The sequence below is a fragment of the Temnothorax nylanderi genome, unplaced genomic scaffold, assembly GCF_030848795.1.
Source record: "Temnothorax nylanderi isolate EJ_2023f unplaced genomic scaffold, tnyl_v1.0 TNYL_tig0121_pilon, whole genome shotgun sequence".
Lineage (NCBI taxonomy): Eukaryota > Metazoa > Arthropoda > Insecta > Hymenoptera > Formicidae > Temnothorax > Temnothorax nylanderi.
The window spans coordinates 158452-178759 of record NW_027249183.1 but is presented as its reverse complement, the minus strand read 5'-3'; the positions used below and the strand labels follow the sequence as shown (position 1 = coordinate 178759).

Below are 20308 nucleotides of genomic sequence, written 5' to 3'. Positions count from 1 at the left end.
CACTTTCTCCTTCGCAACGCCGCGCGCTCATTTGCATCGTATCGTAATTTTCCATCGAAAATAAGCGCGCGAGAATACGTATCACACTAGCTTTTCAAGGAACTTGTTATTAAGTAACGATTTCCTTGAAAATATTTCCATTAATCGCGATCACCGGCATACGATAAGCGCTTACAGGGTGTCACGAAACTCTCGACGGCGTTACAGCGGTGTCGTCACTTCTCTGACTCTCCTCTCCGTGATGAATAAAAATGCCGAGGGTTTCGTATTTTTGAACCTAGTTTGAGCCGCGTAATTTCCTTTCGAAACGGACATCGTGGGCGATAATCTCCGGCGCGATTGATGAATCTTCCTCGACGCGGATGGAGCGCACGTTGGCTGCGTCATCGCGAAGATTTCCAGCGCGCGAAAGAGCCGACGACACCTTCGTCGTCGTCGTCGTCAAGCCGCGTGTAACTTCACGAAGATTACACGCATCCGGAACGCGCGCCGCGGCCGCGATCGACAAAGCGATGTTATACGGCTTTATCCGTGATTACGCGTAGTGCCCGTCTCTATCCCCGTCCCGGGATTCCGTTTTACTTCGACTTTCATAGTTACGATTTACCATAGTAATAACAGTTATCCCTAATGATCGAATCAATCATCTTGGATGGAATGCTATTCCGCAATCCTGCGATCTTTCAGAAAACACAGGGAACGTGTGTGTGTCTGTGCGAAAAAAATGCACAATATGTTCACCGGCGAGAATTCATTCCTCCGAAGTGAATTCATTTTTATTATTATCATCGAAAGACGCTCGTTTTACATGGGCATATAAGATTGAGACTCCCGAGAAACGCGTTATTTCGTATATGTTTTTGTTTAGAGCAACGATCCTACCGATACTTTAATTTGGAAAATGGGGTCTCATTCGGTCTTTTTTCGGATCGACTGCAGCGTAAAACGACGCTCGATCACCGAAAAAGTTCACACCTCGCTGGCCGCATATAATGCAGCTTGTTGCACTTTCGCAACGCGGATAAATATATATACCTGCACGAGGCTCGCGCACACTCGTATTCGTACTCACACACGCACACACGCATACATACACACATGTATGCGCGTATACACGGGCAATCGTTGCACCGAGAGCGCGTACCCACACTCTACTGCCCACACGCGTGTCTACGATACCGGAACGAAGCGAGTGACTAACCTCTGGGAATAGAAGAGACGAGGGGATCTCTGCCAGGTTAGCCCTTCGAAGACCAAATCGGTTGAGTCCTCCAGGATCGAAGATTCACGCTGGGCGCTCCGAAAATTCCTCCGAACGGCTTACGGCGCGGTTTGTCATACGTGCAGGTGCTCCAGAAAAGGTCATTTACTGATCGAGGGTCGTGTGATGCACGAACGCATCCTGGACGACGCGAGGCGTCGTCCCGGCTCGACGCTCTTCGCACAGGTATCCACGCAGGTGTATCGATGTGGTGGCCATGCGACTTTATCGATTCTGTCTTCCTTGGGAACTAGTAGACGACTGATACTCGAGTCCTCAAGACGCAGTATGTCCCGCGGTTGATACAGAATGCAAGAGTATTATCTAAAACTATGAGATGTATAAGCCTTCTTTATATTCTTCGACTGTGATCCATCCAATCTTGATTCTGTAGACTAAGACCTTCCTGGAATTTTTGAGGATGTAACTGATCTCTTCTTGATTCCTTTAAAAGTATAAAGACTTTGATGTCTTGAATATTTAAGCTATAACGGATTCTGATTTTTGGGTTTTTAGAATGTAGATCCTGTATTTTGAAGTGTGTAAAAAAATCACGATTTTTGAATATTTAAATTATAACGAGTCCCGATTCTTGGATCTTTAACTGTAACAGGTCTTGGCTTTTTCCGCGGGATGAAACCGGATTTCTTTCCGACTTTCTTCAACACTATTCGTACTATTCTCTTCGGCACTCGCGCGAGACGCGATATATCGATAACCGACTTATGAGCCACGTCGTGTCTCTGAAAGGCCGGAAACCCCGAAAGGATATCACTCTCACTCACGCGTACGCGTTCGCGAATATGTTCCACGAAATTTCGCGAGGGCGAGCCTTAGCACCGTTGTGCAGGTCCACGTGTCCCTCCTATCTCGATTCTCTCGCGAGCTGGTGCAGATAGAACCGATCCTCCCGAGGAAGTTCTTGAGGATCTGCGATCGCCGGACGCGACCAGCGACCAGTGGTACCAGCTGTTTCGTGGACGCCGTCGTATGCGGCCGTAAACCGTATTGCTCGCCGGCGACCGAACGACTGTAAGCGCGATGGAGGTGGTGGAGCAGGACGAGGAGGAAGAGGGGGTGAAGGAGAAGGAGGATGAGGAGGAGGAGGAGGAAGTGGTAGGGTAAGTGAGCACTCTAGGAGAAGGAGATCTCTTTTCGCGGCGTCCTCTTCCACCTCGCCGCCGTGATCGTATGGTGATCCTTAGTCCACCAACTTCAAGTCGTCGCGACGCTGCCTTCGACAACAACGATGACGACCGATTTTGATAGCGAAATAATTCGTCTAAATTAGTACGAAAAAATGCTCGGAGGATTCACGAAGGAGCGCCATTTTGCTTCCTTGGTACGTCAGTTCGAAGTCGCGACGACGCTATGGGTTTTTGGAAAATGATGATTATATTGTAATGACTTCAACAGCAAATAAATAAAATAAAATGTCTTGGGAAACAGAAAGTAATATTTTATTCCTTCGACTCGTCAGTTTGGGATCGTCGCAGCGTCATGTCGAGTATGTCGACAATGGAAGTCCAAGTAGACCCTCACTGAAGCACCGAGAAACACGCTACTTGTAGAACATTTTTCAACTGTTATTGTTATGAAAACATCACTCGAAAATGCGAAAAAAAAGAAGATCCACCGAAAATCTAATGTTCTAAGAATTTATCTTGAAAAGTCTGAACTGCAAATCTGAATCACACAAGGTTTGGAAGATCTTGAAACCTCTTTGAAGACCTAGCTTTGAGGACCAAGAGCCAACAGGACGAATAAACTCTTTCGGCGAGACTGCGTGCGCGCGCGACAGGATAACAAAGGAGAGAAAGAGGGAGAGAGAAAGAAAAAAGAGAGAAAGAGGACGACGGCGACGTCGCGACGCGCGTCGTCGGCGAGGTGAAACAAACTACTGATCGGTCCCCGTTGTTGCTCTATGGCGTGCATCATGGCGTGGACTTCCAGTGGTGTAGCTCACGCAGGCCCCAGCGACGAGAGGGGCTCGATGGGGCCCGAGGGTGGGAAGTGGGAGGAGGGAAGCGATCGGACGCGAGGGCAAGAGAAAGAGGGAGAGACAGCAGAAGTGAGAGAGTGAGAGGGGACACGTACTAGGTAGGTAGGTAGGTATGTATTCCGCCTCGGGCGACTCCAGGTATAGCGGTACTTGGGAACCCCTTTCCTCCCGGGGCCCGCGTTCGCCACCCTCCCTTCTTCGTGCGCCACCGCGCGACGCCCTCCTCTCCGTCAACGTGCACAAAGGTTCTCCAACCGGCGGTTCTCCGCGCGCTGCACGTGTCACTAACACGAGGCCCGGGACTCCATCGGGCCCCACGGACACGGGGCCCGTCGAGTTGCGCGCGCGCAATGCGGGGAAACCGACTCGCCGCCGATGCAACTTCAAGGACGTGGCTTTTCGGCCTAAGTCTAGGCGCTTCGACCTACTGCCGCCGGAGACTTAGACGAGGGGTTAAGACATGTTCATCGAGTTCATCGAGAAGAAGGAAGAACTAGGATTATCAATCATCGCGAATGCTTGCCCGGGAAAGATAATTGATTAATAGAGAGCGCAGCAAAAATAGTGCTAGTAGTAGTAATGGTATCACTAATAACATACTACCCGGTATTTTGTACAAGTTGTTTGTATTAATTTTTTAATTTTTTTTAATACTTTCTCTCTAATCTTTTTATTTTTATTCTTACAGACGATAATATATAATTTTAAATATAAACATTAAAAGAAATGTCTAGGCTAAATAAAAATAAAAATTTGATAATTAAAATAAAAAATATTACAACTGCACAATTGTAATTTTTTCAAAAGGTTTATTTATAAAATATCTTTCCCAAAGTTCGGGATTATCGGGAATTATGTTCAAATTAATATACAATTATGAAAAAACTTTAGTTTTCCGAAACGATTTTTATACGTATAATACAATATTGGCATAAAATTCCAATTTGCAATTTTATTCAAATTTTTATCTTAATTCTTTTCGTAGACGTTTCAATCTTTTCTTTTTGATACGATTTATCGGAATCTGTTATGATTTATTAATATATTTAGTAATCCAAGACGAGGTATTATCTATAAAACTGACAACCACCGATTTGTATTGATATATCTCGCGAATTCGGTACACGCGAGAAAGGTTTGTTTGTACATCGCGATCGTGGAGACGCGCAAAAAGAATAACATAAGCGCAATGCGCATAAGTAATCGATCGACCGGCAACAATTTATGCCCGGTTTCTTAGCGGAATTTATTCGAACTCGCATGATTCGCGGTGTTTTCTTCCCACGGAGATTCTAGCAATGCGAGAATATCTAATTTAAAATTTCGATGCGAAACTGTAGAATCGGCAGCAGAATTGAATATTAGTAAAACCATTGCCGATAACACACTCAAAGATGATGCAATTGATTATTTAGGAATTTTTATTATACAAGGTATTTTCCCTAAGTAAGTACAAAAAATTGAAGGGAATATTCCGTGGCTTATTTTAGGAAGAAAATTGCTTTGTTTTCAAAATACAAGATGTTAAAGTTGTGAAAATAATGTGAAAATTTTGAAAACTTGGAAAACGTTTAAAGATATTTTATTCAAATTTGATATGCGTACATGTGGTATTAAAAACCATTTTCCAGGACTAATGAAATATTTTTAGATCTATCACGGGCGTGTGTATGGGTAATTTTGTATTTTGAAAACGAAGCAGTTTAAGGCATATGTTTATAGAACCTATTCTTCCTAAGATAAGCCACGGAATATCCCCCTCAATTTTTTGTACTTACTTAGGAAACACCCTGTATATTGCAAGAAAATTATATTATTAATTTATTGCAGCACAATTTTTGTTTTTGGCGAAAAAAAGGATGAGTTTCGCTTAAAAATCTCTCGAGATCTACGGGGTTCACCTACATCGCAGGCCGCGGGCCCGATTCCAAAGTTAATCGGATAAGTATCCTTTTTATCGTCGAAACCTACATTTCAACAGATCCAGATCCACGTTAGAAATGTGGATCTCATTGTAGCGAGACTACAAGTTTAATCGCCAGGAGATTGATTCGCGCCGGCCGGCTGATCGCGGAAAAATGGCAGGAGAAAGAAAGCCTGACTAATAACGCGGCGGCGGCCTTGGAAAAATGCCGCCGCCGCCACCGCCGCTGCGGCTGCGATGCAGGCCGCGCGGATGATGGAGCGCAGGAACGTGCGGAAGAACCGCGCGGCGAAAAGGAAAAAGTCGACGAGTTCTGATCGATGATGTCAGAAGGATGCGCCGCTTATCGACGTCTGCACGTGCGCCGAGATGCTTGCAATTAAGCTTCTTTCTCACTCGCGCCTTCTCTCTCTTCAGCAACCTAACCCACCCTCGTCCCGCGTAGCACGTGCATACCCAGTATAACCGCAATCAGCGCGAAGTCATGCGAAAATACGAACGACACGACGCGACGGCGATAGGATGGAAACCGTTCCGATAAATGATAACATTTCATCGACATAACTGACCAACGCAATCCCTCGCGTTATTCTAAGCAGCCGAGACTCGCAGAATCTTATTGGGATTAAATTTTATTTAGAAAATTCGAATTCATTTATATATATACCTACAGATTCTATTGTAACAGTTACTTGTAACAAAATTTAAAGTTTGAATTAAAACAAAGTTGAAATTTAAAATTCGACGATTTGTAGTAAAATTTTAATTTTACGCTTTAGAAGGCGAATTTTATTGCAAGCTTAATTATGTATAGCAAAAATTAAAGTAGTTGAATATTACAATTAATATAATTGTAATTGTTGTAAATTTTACATTAATTAATTAATTAATACATTTTGTTATAAATGATAAATGATAAATGTAATATTAATGAAATATTGTTCTTACCAACCTTTTTTTCAAATAATATATCATTACAATCTGATTTATATGGAATAACATAATATCTCCATGATGATTTCGTTTACGACGTGACAGAGAAGATAGGGAGGAACAGGATGTGAATATTCTTAATAACAGTAACGGCTCATTCGGGATCCCTTTATGGTCATTAATTCACTTGGTCGCGCTAATATCGCTGCGGTATTATTATTATATCCGATGGTATTATTATTATGCCCTGATGAAGCTCGTTAAGGAAACTACGAGTATTTGGTTGCATCCTCTCTGCTAATTGCGCGTATAAAACAGAGGCGCAGTGCCATCGAAAAATCACTCTCTTGTGATTCGGAAATTATTCTTCAAATCATCCTAGGCTTCAAAATTCGAGAAAGGATCCATGAGTTTAAATTTAATCCTTAAAGTGAGATTTTTGTGATTTCCAAACAGTACCATATTTAAAATCGAGGCATGCGTGCTGTCTAGGTTCCAAATAGCAGTAAGAAACTTAGAATTTTCCACTAAAGCCACTAGCCACTTTTCTTTTTGCACAAAAACGCGGAAATTTAGAGATGCAAAGAAAGATTTTTAAAGAGCCATTTTAACTTCAAGGATTCTTAATTTCTAAGTTTCACGCAAAAACACGAATATAATAAAAATAAAATCTTTTTCGAAATATACAATTATAAGTCCTCTAAGATCCTCTCAAAATTCAACGGCGATTCAGAGCTCAAAAAGCTTTAGAGATTTTCGAGGCTTTAAAATTTTTTAAAATTCAGACCTGCACATTTTTCGCAGATTTGATATCGACAGTGATACAAAGCTTAAAGGTTCGAAATTTCCGTTAACTCGATCAGAAGGGAGACGCGAGAGTCGAAGGGATTTTTCCGAAATCAAGAGTTCGGAAAGTTTTCCAAGGCCCGAAATTCGACGGGGGCCGCGGTTTCTGAGAACCGGCCGAACGGGGTAGCCACCGTAGCCGAATTCGTCGAGTCGGTTCCGGTACGCGATCACGGCGAGCCAGGTGCAACAGGTGAGTCCGGCTCGGTGAGTCGTCGGGCCCGGGCAGACACGGTGCGGCGCGCCGCGGTTCGGCCAATCGCAGGAGAAGACCTACATACGAGGCTACCACCACCCGCGGTCGCCTAAGGACATCGGTGCGCACAACCGGTTCGACGTAACTCCCGATCCCGTTAACACGCGGCGCGCCGCGCGTCGGAGAGGAACTCTTTCAGAGTTTAGATAGCGCGGATTTGCAGACTCCGCTCGGCCGCGGTGCCTTAAAGATCCTCGCTTCTTACTTTATTTTCCTCCCTCCCCTTTTCCCTCTCCATAAGTGTCTCTGTTCTCCATTTCGAGCAATCTACATACTTCTTTCCCTCTCTCTTTGTCTGACTTCAATCTAAATAAATCAACTTAATAGTTCTTACACTCCGATTGTCAGAAAATACCTGCTGACATAAATGAAATTGTTATGAATCAAAGTTTTTCATATAAAGTAAATTTCCGATATAAGATTAAAATGATATGATTTATTTTTCTTACAAGAGTACATTACAATTTTTACAAAATGTTTGCAGTTTTATCAGTAAATTTGGAATTTTTAGAAATTTATTATCTTTAAAATGGGAAATTTTCTTTAATTATACAGATAAATTTGAAGAACATAACTTAGGAATTTTTTGTCTCGAGTGTTAAAAGTATTCTAAAAGCTGCATTGATTAAACTTCAGTAGCAACATAAATTAAAAAGACTTTTTTATACTGATATATTATTTCTTGAGGATTAATAATTTCCTAAAATTTCTACGTGTCGGGTCATACAATTCACAGATTTTAGAAATTTATCATTTTAGAAATCTTGCAGAAATAATTTCTTTATTCTTCTAACGATCTCCTCATTTCTTTGCAGGAATCTTCGCTGTGGTGCACATCGATGCATCGAAGTCCGGACTTTGCGGTGAGTTTTACATCGTTGCGTTCCCATCCGGTGACATACACACGCGCAATCAGCGAGATGGTCCGTCGCGATAATTCCGTCCCGATCGAGGCAGGACTCGATCCGCGTACCTGCTCCATAAATCGAGCGTTGCACAAATCGATCCCGTAATGAATGCTAGATGCGCCCGTCGACCTACTATATAATTGATAGGAAGAGAGCAACTGCTCTCTCGGCGCAGCGAATTCAATTAAAAGACATCGGTGAGCGGCCGTCGTCGATCCTCCTCGATTAATCCTCGGTAATCCGCTGGATTGGTCCGGATTTCGGATTTTTCGAGTTGACTAACAGTCTGTTCGGCATGCAGCGTATCCTAAATTCTCTTACAAGTTTTATCACAAAAAACGAATGCGAACGATACAGCAGTAGCGCTTTACTTGAAGTACGAGACAACTTTACAAAACGTATCCAATTCTGCATCACGGCTACAATGTATTATTACTCGTGCATCTGAGAATCTCGAATGACAACTCGAGTTCTCAAGTGTCCGCAACTTTGGTGTTACGGATTCGAAACGGAAGTTGCGGCGCGAAGTTTTTTTTTAATCCGACGCCTTAGTCTCGTTGCAATCCTGTCGTAAGCGCGGCTCTGCGTTGAGAGAGACTCTCCTCGCGAGAGGATGCAACTATGTTGTGCATCGTGCACGCGTTATGCACGCTCGTTCTCGAAATGCACTGACGCTTGGGTGCTAATCACAGCCCGAGGCGTAGGGGCGTATCGGGAGCGACGGCGCGGCAGAATATTTTGCCCTCGGGAGGTCGTCGATCTTGTCCGACCTACCGATCCAACCGTCGGTTCTGTTTTGTCGGTTTTTTTCCTGTGATATCGCGTCGCTAATGCGAATCACAGAAAAAAGATCGAATAAGATCAATGTGGAGTTGTGATTGTATATGTTTCGCCGATGCTGTTTGAACGCTAAAAAAATCCGATCGATGGTTTCAATGTCTAAAAATAAGAAACTAAATAAATAATAAAATAGTAACGAAGCTAGACAGTAAAATATTAAGGTAAGGTTAGGTTAGGTTAGGTTATGTTATGTTAGGTTATGTTTGAATTAATCTGATTTAATTTGATCTGATATAAATAATGTATTTGGCACATATCTACGTGTATACATGCATCAACTGTCACGCGTAAAACATTAAAATATTGGTCTGACGAATGAGTAAATTAACAAGGAGAAATAGAATCGAGAAGCGAAATCGAATGTATGTAGCCGATCTCACGAAGAATGGCTTCTTAAAATTCCAGACCTATCTGGCGGTTTTTTCTTCTATTTTCTTTCGTGTTATCGCGTCGTTAACACAGCTTGTTAAAGTCAGTTCTGGAATCGCGATTACAACGCGATTTGTTAAATAAATTGACGAATGGAAAAAAGAAACAATAACTAACGTTCGCGGATAATCTCATGAAAAATGACTGTCTGAAATTCCAGTCAGCTTTGATTAATTAGCAGTCACGACTGCCCAAGTTGTCATTTCTCGTTGAGTACAGTAAATCGCCGTGTACAACTGCAAGATAAACAGCGTTCGCATATAGGAAAAGCGCAGCATCAGCATCGTTATCGCTCCCCGGCGCGTCAATCTCCGCGCCTCATTGTCGATAGATTAAGGCAGATTAGGCGAACCTACTTTCGGATTACGCCGCCGTCTTTCTGTTATGGAACCGAGATGTATAGAGCAACATCGCATCAATTATCGGCGACGTATCGGCGAATTTGTAGTCGATTTTCCCTCGGCGGGATTCAACGTCCCGAGATGCTTGAGATAGATAGATCGGCGGAATCTGCTTTGGCGTGTTAAACCTCGCGAATGCAATATAGATAACAGATAAATCGTACTTCGATTAATTCTCGATGCAAATAGCCATAGCCAAATATCCTACTTTCCTCGGGGTGGCGAGGGGAAGGCGACATAACAGCGAGAAATTGTAAGTTTATTTGCAAATCGTCTAGAGTCCAAATTTTAAACGTAAGAGTCATGAGCTTACAACGTAGCTTTGTAACGCTCTTATATAATTCTCTTTCAATCTCAAAAGTAGCGAAACACGTTCCCGAAGTTTAGCGCTATATCTATCTCAGGAATATTCCGTATAAGCCGATGAAGACGTAACGAACTACGCAATTGCGGTACGTAGTAGGACACTCTCTAAACGCGGCACTCGCGATGCACGAATGCATCTCGCCGGCCGCGAGTACTCTATTTGCAAATGCAAACGCGCGAAGACGGATAACATTCGAGGCGTTGAAAGATGGTGGCTCGGTAGCCGGGACTTTAATAAATAATATGGGCTACGTGTAGCCGCGGGGGCCCCGCGAGCCCCGGCAACGAGCGATCTTGGCCGCCATGATGCGCGCTCCACAAAGTTGCTTCCCTGTCGGTTGCGCTCTACAAAATTGCTCGCTCACTCCATCCTCGATGTAGGAGTATAAAAATAATATCACGAGATCGCTTCTTCCGCGATGAGCTATCGAACATCGAGATCTCGTTCGCTCTGAAATTTATTCAAATATACGGTTAATGATCTTCGTGATTCGAGAGATTACGGGTTATAAAGAGACGATTTCGAGAAGTTTAACTTCAATCAAAGATAATAATACAGAGAGTGATATATTTTACAAACTATACAGGGTGTCTCTGCACTCAGTGCCCAAACTGGTACTGCAACTTTAGTACATGAAAACACGTCGAAAATGTCTAATAAACATATATTCGAATCCAAACGGTTTCGGAGTTATAGGGTATTGAAGTTGCTTTCGTAAGATAACATAAATTGAAGTAAATGTTGTTTAATGTTCTTTATTCTATTTAAAGCTTTACAAAAGGTGCTCAAAAATTCTTCCACGAATTTAGAACAACTATGGTAACACTTAATGCTACCGATGTCATCCGCGAAACTCTAAACATATATTTTTTAAAAAGCTTGAAACAATTTATTAATTCGTGCTAGAAAGTGTGTTGAAGTCGATGGAGGAATTTATGAGCACCTTTTGCAAAGCTTTAAGCAGAATCAAGAACATTAAACATTTACTTCAATTTATGTTTTCTTATGAAAGCAACTTTAATACCTTGTGACTCCGAAACCGCTCAGATTCGGACATATGTTTATTAGACATTTTCGACTTGTTTTCGTGTGCTAAAGCCATTATGCCAGTTTTGGCACTGAGTGCAGAGATACCTTGTATAAGTTATTTAACACTTAAAAATAAAATTGCAAGTTTAAAACTTATATTGCTGTTAACTCTAAAGTTTGAAAAATTTATAAATTTTTTATAAACACTTGCATTTATAGCCATTCTTAGTGATAAAGCTTCTTTTTTTCTTGAGATCGTTAAATTTATCAATGCGTAATAATCTGTATATAATTATCAGCAAGAGGGTTTAAATTCGTAATGATAGCGTTCTTAAGAATTCACAGTTTTTAGCTCGATTTAAAAAAAATGAAGAATCTTAGATATGAAATCCAGATTTTTTTATTTGCTGTATGTGTTAGAACAATTTTATATAGCTATCTCCATAGCACTGGAAAGACTTTTCGCTTCCCGAAAAAATATATCCTGGCAATTCTAACGATTCGATCCGGGATTCCTAGGTTCAGTCGAGTCGCTCACCTGGAGTGTTCATTTATTCGGTCGATTTGTGAACGATCCAAAAAGGAGGATCGGCGCACGGAATACCGGAGAATTTTGCGGATTCCATCAAGGATATCAGGCGGAGCGTGTTATCATGTCCCGATTCCTTTGGCGGTGTTTCCTTAACGATCGATAACAAAGGTGATACGATAGTCTCGTGACCCAAATGCGGAATTGTTTATCGTCCGATATTGCACGATCGAGAAACGGCGTCCGCGTCCGTCTGCCGCCCGTCGCGCCTCGCCGAGGTGGGTGCGCGATCTTCACGTGGAGAGCAAGCGAGAGATATTAATTCCGCCATATCCTAATTGCATTATATCTCATGCCTCGCCTTCGCGAGAGCGGCTCGAAATCGCGAAAAATACACATACGACGTTGGCATCGGTTGCCAGAAAGGCAATCGCGAATATATCGAATTTCTCCGCGCACTCGGAGATCCAACCGCGACAGGATGGAAGCTTCGAGAGCTACGGAAATATATGCAACTGTGAATGTAAACTACAGCGACGTGTAGCGCAAAGAAAAAAAAAAGGATCAGTGAGCCAACGATGCTGACGGTAGAAAGGATCACAGCGAGATGCGTATCGAGCGAACTCTCGGCTCGAGGATTGAGTTTCATTTGAATTAAATACCGCGAGAGAGAGATCCGCAAACGTTGGCGTGCAGTTTTCCTGGAGGTAGCGTGAATTATTATTATTACGATAAATTGTGTTAAATCGATAATGACAAGCAGTTAATCCTTGAATTATATGGGATTGGTCCGTTATTGATGATACAACCGGGGGACGATTCATGCATTATTAATGCATTAATGCCTAGCGAACTTGCAACAATAGGACCTTGCGGCACGGCGTATGTATATTCGGTCCTGCGTAAGCCGCATCCTCGCGAAACGTCGAGAGGCATCCTGATGCATTGTAATAAAGTACTATTATATTGCCAAGGTCGCGAAGGCGAAGTCGGCGCGCAAGAACCGTCGAGAGAGAATCTCCGAGCCATTCCAGCTGCGAGTCAGCGGAGTTTGCTCGACGCGAAACGAAACGTCGAGTTTCGACTAATTTACGTACTTGGACACGGAAGATAGACACTTTTTTTGCGCTTTTTCCATCGGGTTATCTCTCTCTCTCTCTCTCTCTCTCTCTCTCTCTCTCTCTCTCTCTCTCTCTCTCTCTCTCTCTCTCTCTCTCTCTCTCTCTCTCTCTCTCTCTCTCTCTCTCTCTCTCTCTCTCTCTCTCTCTCTCTCTCTCTCTCTCTCTCTCTCTCTCTCTCTCTCTCTCTCTCTCTCTCTCTCTCTCTTTCTCTCCCTCTCTCTCTCTCTCTCTCTCTCTCTCTCGTCCGTTTCGCGTATAAACAGCCAGGCTACGACGTGTTCGACGCCGCCTTATTGGAATTAAATAGCAAATTAATAATCCACATGTCCTCGACGTTAGTCGGCTGCGATAGACATCGGCGACCACCCCGACGAGCGTGGGTACATAAGACTCGATATAGTTCTCAGATACTAACAGTATCGGCGCGTCAGACGGTCGACGACTATTTTATTGGTAATTCTTTGTGTATGAAACACGTCGTTATGACGTGTGTGAAGTTGGCCCCGCACTTTTTGAATTCTGTATTTTTAATAATTGTGCTACATTGTGCTACGTTTGTGCTGTATTGTGCCGCAAACCGCAACTCTGTAACTCAAAGCGTACTCAAGAAAATTAAAAAAAATAAAATTTTTGATAGCCCCGCACTTTTCGAATTTTCAGTTTTTTTTTATTGTGCCGTATTTTATTGTGCCGTATTGTGCCGTTTTTTTATTGTGCCGTATATCTCACCCCCATCCCCTTTGGCTCATTATTTTTAACCCCTGCAACTTTCGATTCTTTTCTAGCCGTTTTCTTGTTGTGCTCGACTAGCACAATTCAGCACAAGTCGCGAAATTTCATTCCCTGTCACGGTTCAAAAGTTATAGCGGTTTGAAAATTGTAATTCCTAAAAACTGCTTTCTTTAGAACTTTAGATACTTGTGCTGCATAACTAACGATTTGCGGACATTTTGTCATTATGATAAGTTATTGTACTCGTCTAGCACAATCCAGCACAATTTTAAAAAACTTGAAAATGTGAAATTTTCTTCTCACCCCCATCCCCTTTGGCTCATTATTTTTAACCCCTGCAACTTCCGATTCTTTTTTAGCCGTTTTCTTGTTGTGCCCGTCTAGCACAACTCAGCACAAGTCGCAAAATTTCATTCCCTGTCACGGTTCAAAAGTTGTAGCGGTTTGAAGATTGTAATTCCTAAAAACTGCTTTCTTTAGATTTTTAGATGGTTGTGCTGCGAAAACTAACGATTTGCGGACATTTTGTTATTATGATAAGTTATTGTACTCGTCTGGCACAATCCAGCACAATTTTAAAAAACTTGAAAATGTGAAATTTTCTTCTCACCCCCATCCCCTTTGGCTCATTATTTTTAACCCCTGCAACTTTCGATTCTTTTCTAGCCGTTTTCTTGTTTTCTAGCCTTTTCTTGTGCTCGACTAGCACAATTCAGCACAAGTCGCGAAATTTCATTCCCTGTCACGGTTCAAAAGTTATAGCGGTTTGAAAATTGTAATTCCTAAAAACTGCTTTCTTTAGAACTTTAGATACTTGTGCTGCATAAACTAACGATTTGCGGACATTTTGTCATTAGGAAAAGTTATTGTACTCACCGAGCACAACCCGGCACAATTTTACAAAATTTAAAAATGTAAAGTTTTTTTCTCACCCCCATTTCCATCTCTCCCTTAGCCCATTATTTTCGACCCCTACAACTTTCTATGCATCTCCGGCCATTTCTTTGTTGTACTCATCTAGCGAAACTCAGCACAGCTTACAGAAGTTCGGTAAATGCGTTGTAAAAATAATTATTTGTTATTTTGTTTTTGAGATTTAATATTTTTTATCTGCCAAATGAAAAGAGATATCGAGTTTATTCCAACGGCACAACGTGGCACAAATTACTACCTTTCAACCAAAAAAAATGGGTTTATTTCGGGAAAAGTGCGGGGCTAGTATAATTTTGTTTTTATTTTTTTTTCTTAATTGTTATCAAAGTTATCAATCTCGCGTTTGCGGCACAAGTCAGCACAAATGCAGCACAATACGGCACAATAAAAAAAACTGAAAATTCAAAAAGTGCGGGGCTATCAAAAATTTTGTTTTTTTTAATTTTCTCGAGTACGCTTTGAGTTACAGAGTTGCGGTTTGCGGCACAATACAGCACAAACGTAGCACAATGTAGCACAATTATTAAAAATACAGAATTCAAAAAGTGCGGGGCCAACTTCACATACGTGTCGTTATGTAATTGTGATTTAAAAATTTCAAAAGCATGATATTTTCAAATAATTTCTGAGGGGAAGGGAATATATATATATATATATATATATATATATATATATATATCTATTACATAGATATATATATATCTATGTAATAGAAAACATGCAGAAATGTTTCTCATGTTTCTCGTAATGAGAGGTTGTTTCCATGATTTTACTTCGATCAAACATAAGACGTTAGAAAATGGAAAATATTACAAAATCAGGTTTTTTAAACGCGAAATATTGTATAAGAAAATTCCATGTCTTCGGCTTATTTTTAGATCCTGCTACTACAAAAAAAAATTAAATTACAAAATCCAGCTACTAAAAAAGACTGCTGAACTCACGCTACAAAAATATCGCTGTTAAAAATTTGTCGGGAGTGAAAATTACAATTATTATTAAAAATCCACCGTGAGGCTTACAAGATAGCCCTGCTGAAAATTCAATAAACCGTGGTCACGGGAGATACCGCTATCGGAAATTCTGATATTACAGGTCCATTAGTCGCTTGGAGGAGGGCCTCCCTGGAAAAATGTGACGATCTCGTGGCGCGTATGTGCAACTTGCATGCGCCGCATGCACGAGCCCGGGAATATACGGCGCAGATACGGACGGCCGAGGATCTCGCGCGCTCGCACGGGAACTTTCTAATGCCTGCATTAATATTTTTGTGCCTGGGAGCTAGAGCCGGAGTTGCGTCAAAAGGTCGGGGCGCTCGCGCGCGCGCCGTTTCTTGCACGCGCGCGCCGTAAAACGGCCGGATATAGTACATCGAATTTAACGGCGTAGAGAGAGACGAAGACGGGGAAGACGATATTATTCCGCTGAATAACGCCGCATAGCTCCGGTTGTAGCCGGAGAAGAAACCTCACCGCGGCCTCATCATGCAACAAGCACACTGTCGTCATTCCGAAGGAAACAAACCGTCCCTTCTTCTTCTTCTTCTTCTTCTTCTTCTTCGTCTTCTTCTTTTTCGATCTGCGTCTATTCGTCGATCCTGGATTTTAAATGCCATCGATGTGTATTTATTTATCTGTATTGTTATCAGTGCTTGTAGATGATTTCAAAATAATCTGATATAAGCATAAGATAAAAATCCGTAAATTTATTTTAGAGATGAAGATGATTTTGTTTTTAATTAATCTAGATTTCTAGATAAAAGATGAGATAATTATCGTGATTTATCTTATAGATAATGTTTTAGATAATTTTGTGTTTATGAGACTATTTATAAAAATTTATAAAAGGAATTATGCAGATTATAAAAGGGATATTAAAACAGTTTTTGTTTTAAGTTTTTATTTCCCAAAAATAAAAATTTTTGAGTGTTTTATCTGATAAGCGGTTTCGACGGGATATAGGGGAAAGTGCTGTACCTTGGGTACAGCTGTACGTTGGAACACTCTATCATAATCGAATGGTGTTTGCATCTGGCGACAGCTTATGGTGCTAATTGTTGAGTGTTGAGTTATTTGATAATCTTTTTAAATCTGTAGTTTTGTATTGTTGCGATTATTTACACGTAAGTTATATCGACTTTTGTATTTCATGACGTTTAAAGTAAATTTATTGAAATTTCTACTGTGATTTTTGTAATTTTTTATAATAAAGGTATTGTTATCAGCCAAGGATAGTAAAAATGTGTCAAATATGTAGAATAATGTAGTAAATTATTTATAACCTTATTTCTGACCTATAAGCTGTCAACTAATTTTTTATTAGAAATTGGTTTCTATGTACCTTGGAACATGAAAGTTGATGTACCTTGGAACGCTCTTTCAAAAGTATATTAGCTGATTGTTATCTTTATATAACTTTTAGTTATTTGTTTAACTACAATTTTTTCTATTTTTACTGACAGCTAGAGTAATTGGAAGCTATTTGTTTGTATTATAGCTATATCATGCCACGTAGTAAACGTGAAATGAAAAGGCCAAAATCGGATACTGAAGCTTTGATATCTGCTGTAAATGCAGTTTTAGGAACTGAAACAACGAAAGTATCTCACTGAGAGAAATAATAAAAATATATAACGTAAAATTTTATTGTCCGTTAAAAGATGCTGAAATAATTTATTAGAATTAAGCGTGATATTATTTTTTTTATTTTTTTTATTTCTATTTTTACCTTTTTGTTTTATTTTATTAACAAATATTTTATCAAAGAGAAAAGTAAAAGCAATTAAAAAAAACTCGCAAGGTTACTTAACAAATTCATGAAATAAGAAAATGGCTGTTTTCATTTATGATGATAATGATTTATCTCGTCAGATTTGATTATCTTTTTCAGTTTAATAATTTACCAAAATGTAACTAAATTTAATAAAATATATTTCTTTGAAAAAATTTACTTTTTTTTAAAATTGAAATTTTTCACAGTATTCCAAGGTACAATGAGAGTGTTCCAAGGTACGTTAGGCTGCTGTACTTTGAAACAAAATTTCTAATTGTAAAAAAATTGCTGTATTTTCTTACCAGATGGTAATAAAAATTTGGGTTTTTTGTACACTAAAATATATATTGTACTTTAATAATATATTTTTTTCAAATTTTTTAAATTAAAACTGTAGCTCAGAAAAATCAAAAACTTAAAAGTGTTCCGAGGTACAGCACCTTCCCCTACTTATTTGATATGCTAAACTAAAAAGGCGCTCTACTAGCACCGACGCCACCGACGATGGCAGAAAAATATTTTTAACATTTGGAAAATTTATAAGAGATTGGAGTTTCTTCAATTTAGATTCCAAATACGAAAGTGCTTCGACGTTATTACTAATAATTGTTTGCTTATTATTCTCTTTTTTTCAATATTGTGGAAGAAATCTCCGCTATTGCTAGATGTCAATCTGTTTTCGAGTGTAATGACATTCTTGCAGTATAAATAATCTGCTTCTTTCAAAAATAGGTCTCTACACAACTTTATACATATAACGTTCTGGATCCAATTTAATTTAAATGGCGGTAAAGAAAGAGCAGGGCTGCGTTCCAAAATTCACTCTGGGTAACTAAAATATATAGTTTACGCACGTACACTATAGCATTTTAGCTAGAGTGAATTTTGGAACGCAGCCCAGAAAGAATGAAATTCTACTGTCTTAACCCTTAAAGTGTATACGTTTTTGCGGTACGTTCTAAGTGTATACGTGAGTCTGTCACATTCAACGCTATTTTTCTCTACCTTAAAGTATTTTAAAAAATCTAAAAAAATTCATAAAACATCTGTCTACATTGTAGTTGACGATTATATAGTCATTTTGATAAACATCGTTTATTTAATATCTTCTAACAGGCTTGCAAGTTTTACAGTTACGAGCAGATATCACTTTAGCTACGACGCCGTAGACCCACGTATACACGTTAAGGGTTAAATAAAATTAGATAAGATGATATGATTTTTCATCTAACAAGGGAACGTTTGGAACTGTCCCTCAGCGATTTTGATGGAGTTTGGATATTGTAAAGAGTATATAGCAAAAAATAACACCCCCACCTTTCAATACTATTTTTGCGAAAAAATGCATTAAAAAAATCTAAATACACGATTACAGAGATCACTTAATACCGTAACCTTTTTGTCTAAAACATTTTTTCATATACCTCATGGTTTCAGAGATATTCACTCGTAATCAAATACATAGAATTTCTTTCGAGATGTTTCAATCCCTAAACATGCTTCGAAGCCGATAAAAAAAATACGTGTCTGTTATTTTTCGCTATTCTACAATAGGTATATCCAAAGCCCATCAAAATCGGTAGGGGATAGTTCCAAACATTTCCTTGTCAGATGAAGATGAATATACTTTATATTTTCTTTATCTTACAAGATAAGATAGAGATGATTCCATTTTTTTATCTCAATAATCATCTACATAATTTTACCTAGATACCGGCAAACACTGACTGTTATTTATGCCCATGCTTGATAATGATTTAATTGAAATAATTCAATAAACCGTGAATTTCGGAAAGGTGTAAGGTTGGTTCTACATTGATCGTATCGTAGCATAATTCGTAAGAAACTGACCAATCACAGTCGAGTATTCTCCTCAAATTTGACTGTAATTGGTCAATTTCTTACGATTTATGCTACACTGAGAAAAAAAATTTAATTCCAAAAATTTTTAGTCTGATACGAGCAACTAAACATGTTGTTTAAATATAGTTAGTTAACTAAACATGAGTTGTTTCAACAATTATTAAGTTGCACTAAAAAAAGGTGTATAATGCATTCATGTCAACCTTTAAAATTTTTTAATTAAAAATTAATTAATTTAACTAATGTTTAGTTAAACTAACTAAAATGTTTAGTTGCTTGTATTGGACTAAATATTTTTTGGGATTAACAAATTTTTTTTCTTGTGTACGATACGACCAATACAGAATGTCTGCAGTCGCTATCCGGCCTAATAAAGTCGGAAAGATGATGATTCCCTTTAAGCATCCCGCAAGACAGGTTTTTTGTGAGAAACTTTAGATATTATTAAATTTTACTTTGATTTATTCATATATAAGTTTGTTTCTTCGCGAACAAACATAGTTGAAACAATTTATCGTACATATTAAATTTATTCAAGCGCGTTACGGTAAACGCAGATAAATATGCATCGAAAAAGAATCCAGGCTCTTGGCGTCCGATCGACGCTCGCTCTGGAATTTTGCAAGCTGCAAAATTTCCAAGATGTTTTGCGCGCACCTGTAGCTTCTGCATTCGCTATCGCGAATTCCGTTAGCGCTAAGCCAACGAGAAAAATCCCGATGACTCGGGAAATCTGATCCTGATTTCTTGCCTGCCTGGACGAAGAAGCTGCAGCAGCAGCAGCAGCAGCAGCAGCAACATCGACAGCGATCGACGATGTTCCCGTTGAATTAGCAACAAAACGTCCGCGCGCGCGAGGAAATTACACGCTTCTTACACGGCGGAAGGTCACCCCCCGGGACCGGACTCCTCGAAAACGATCGTTTCATTTCAGATATATATCTATCGGTCCCACGTAATTGTCCTTGATAACGGGAACGCGATGCACGTATAACGGGGCGGCCTGATATACTATCGCTTTGTTCTCCGGCGACAGGACTGCCGTCGAGACGCTATTTTATCGAAACACGCCTTAACGCCTACCTATCAATTATCCTTCCAAATTAGATCCGCGGATGCCGCTGTGGAGCTACAATTTATCTGACACATTGTCGCACATAAT

The 20308-nt window shown here is 40.0% G+C and overlaps 1 protein-coding gene across 1 annotated transcript in view; it reads right to left on the bottom strand.

Moving 5' to 3' along the window:
- LOC139776497 (uncharacterized) overlaps positions 1-2276 on the bottom strand; it is a 46412-nt gene extending 44136 nt beyond the window's left edge. The window contains exon 1 of the mRNA XM_071713187.1: positions 1202-2276. The gene's annotated coding sequence lies outside the window, so the exon portion shown is untranslated. The remainder of the gene's footprint in view (positions 1-1201) is intronic.
- Positions 2277-20308: the final 18032 nt, after the last annotated feature.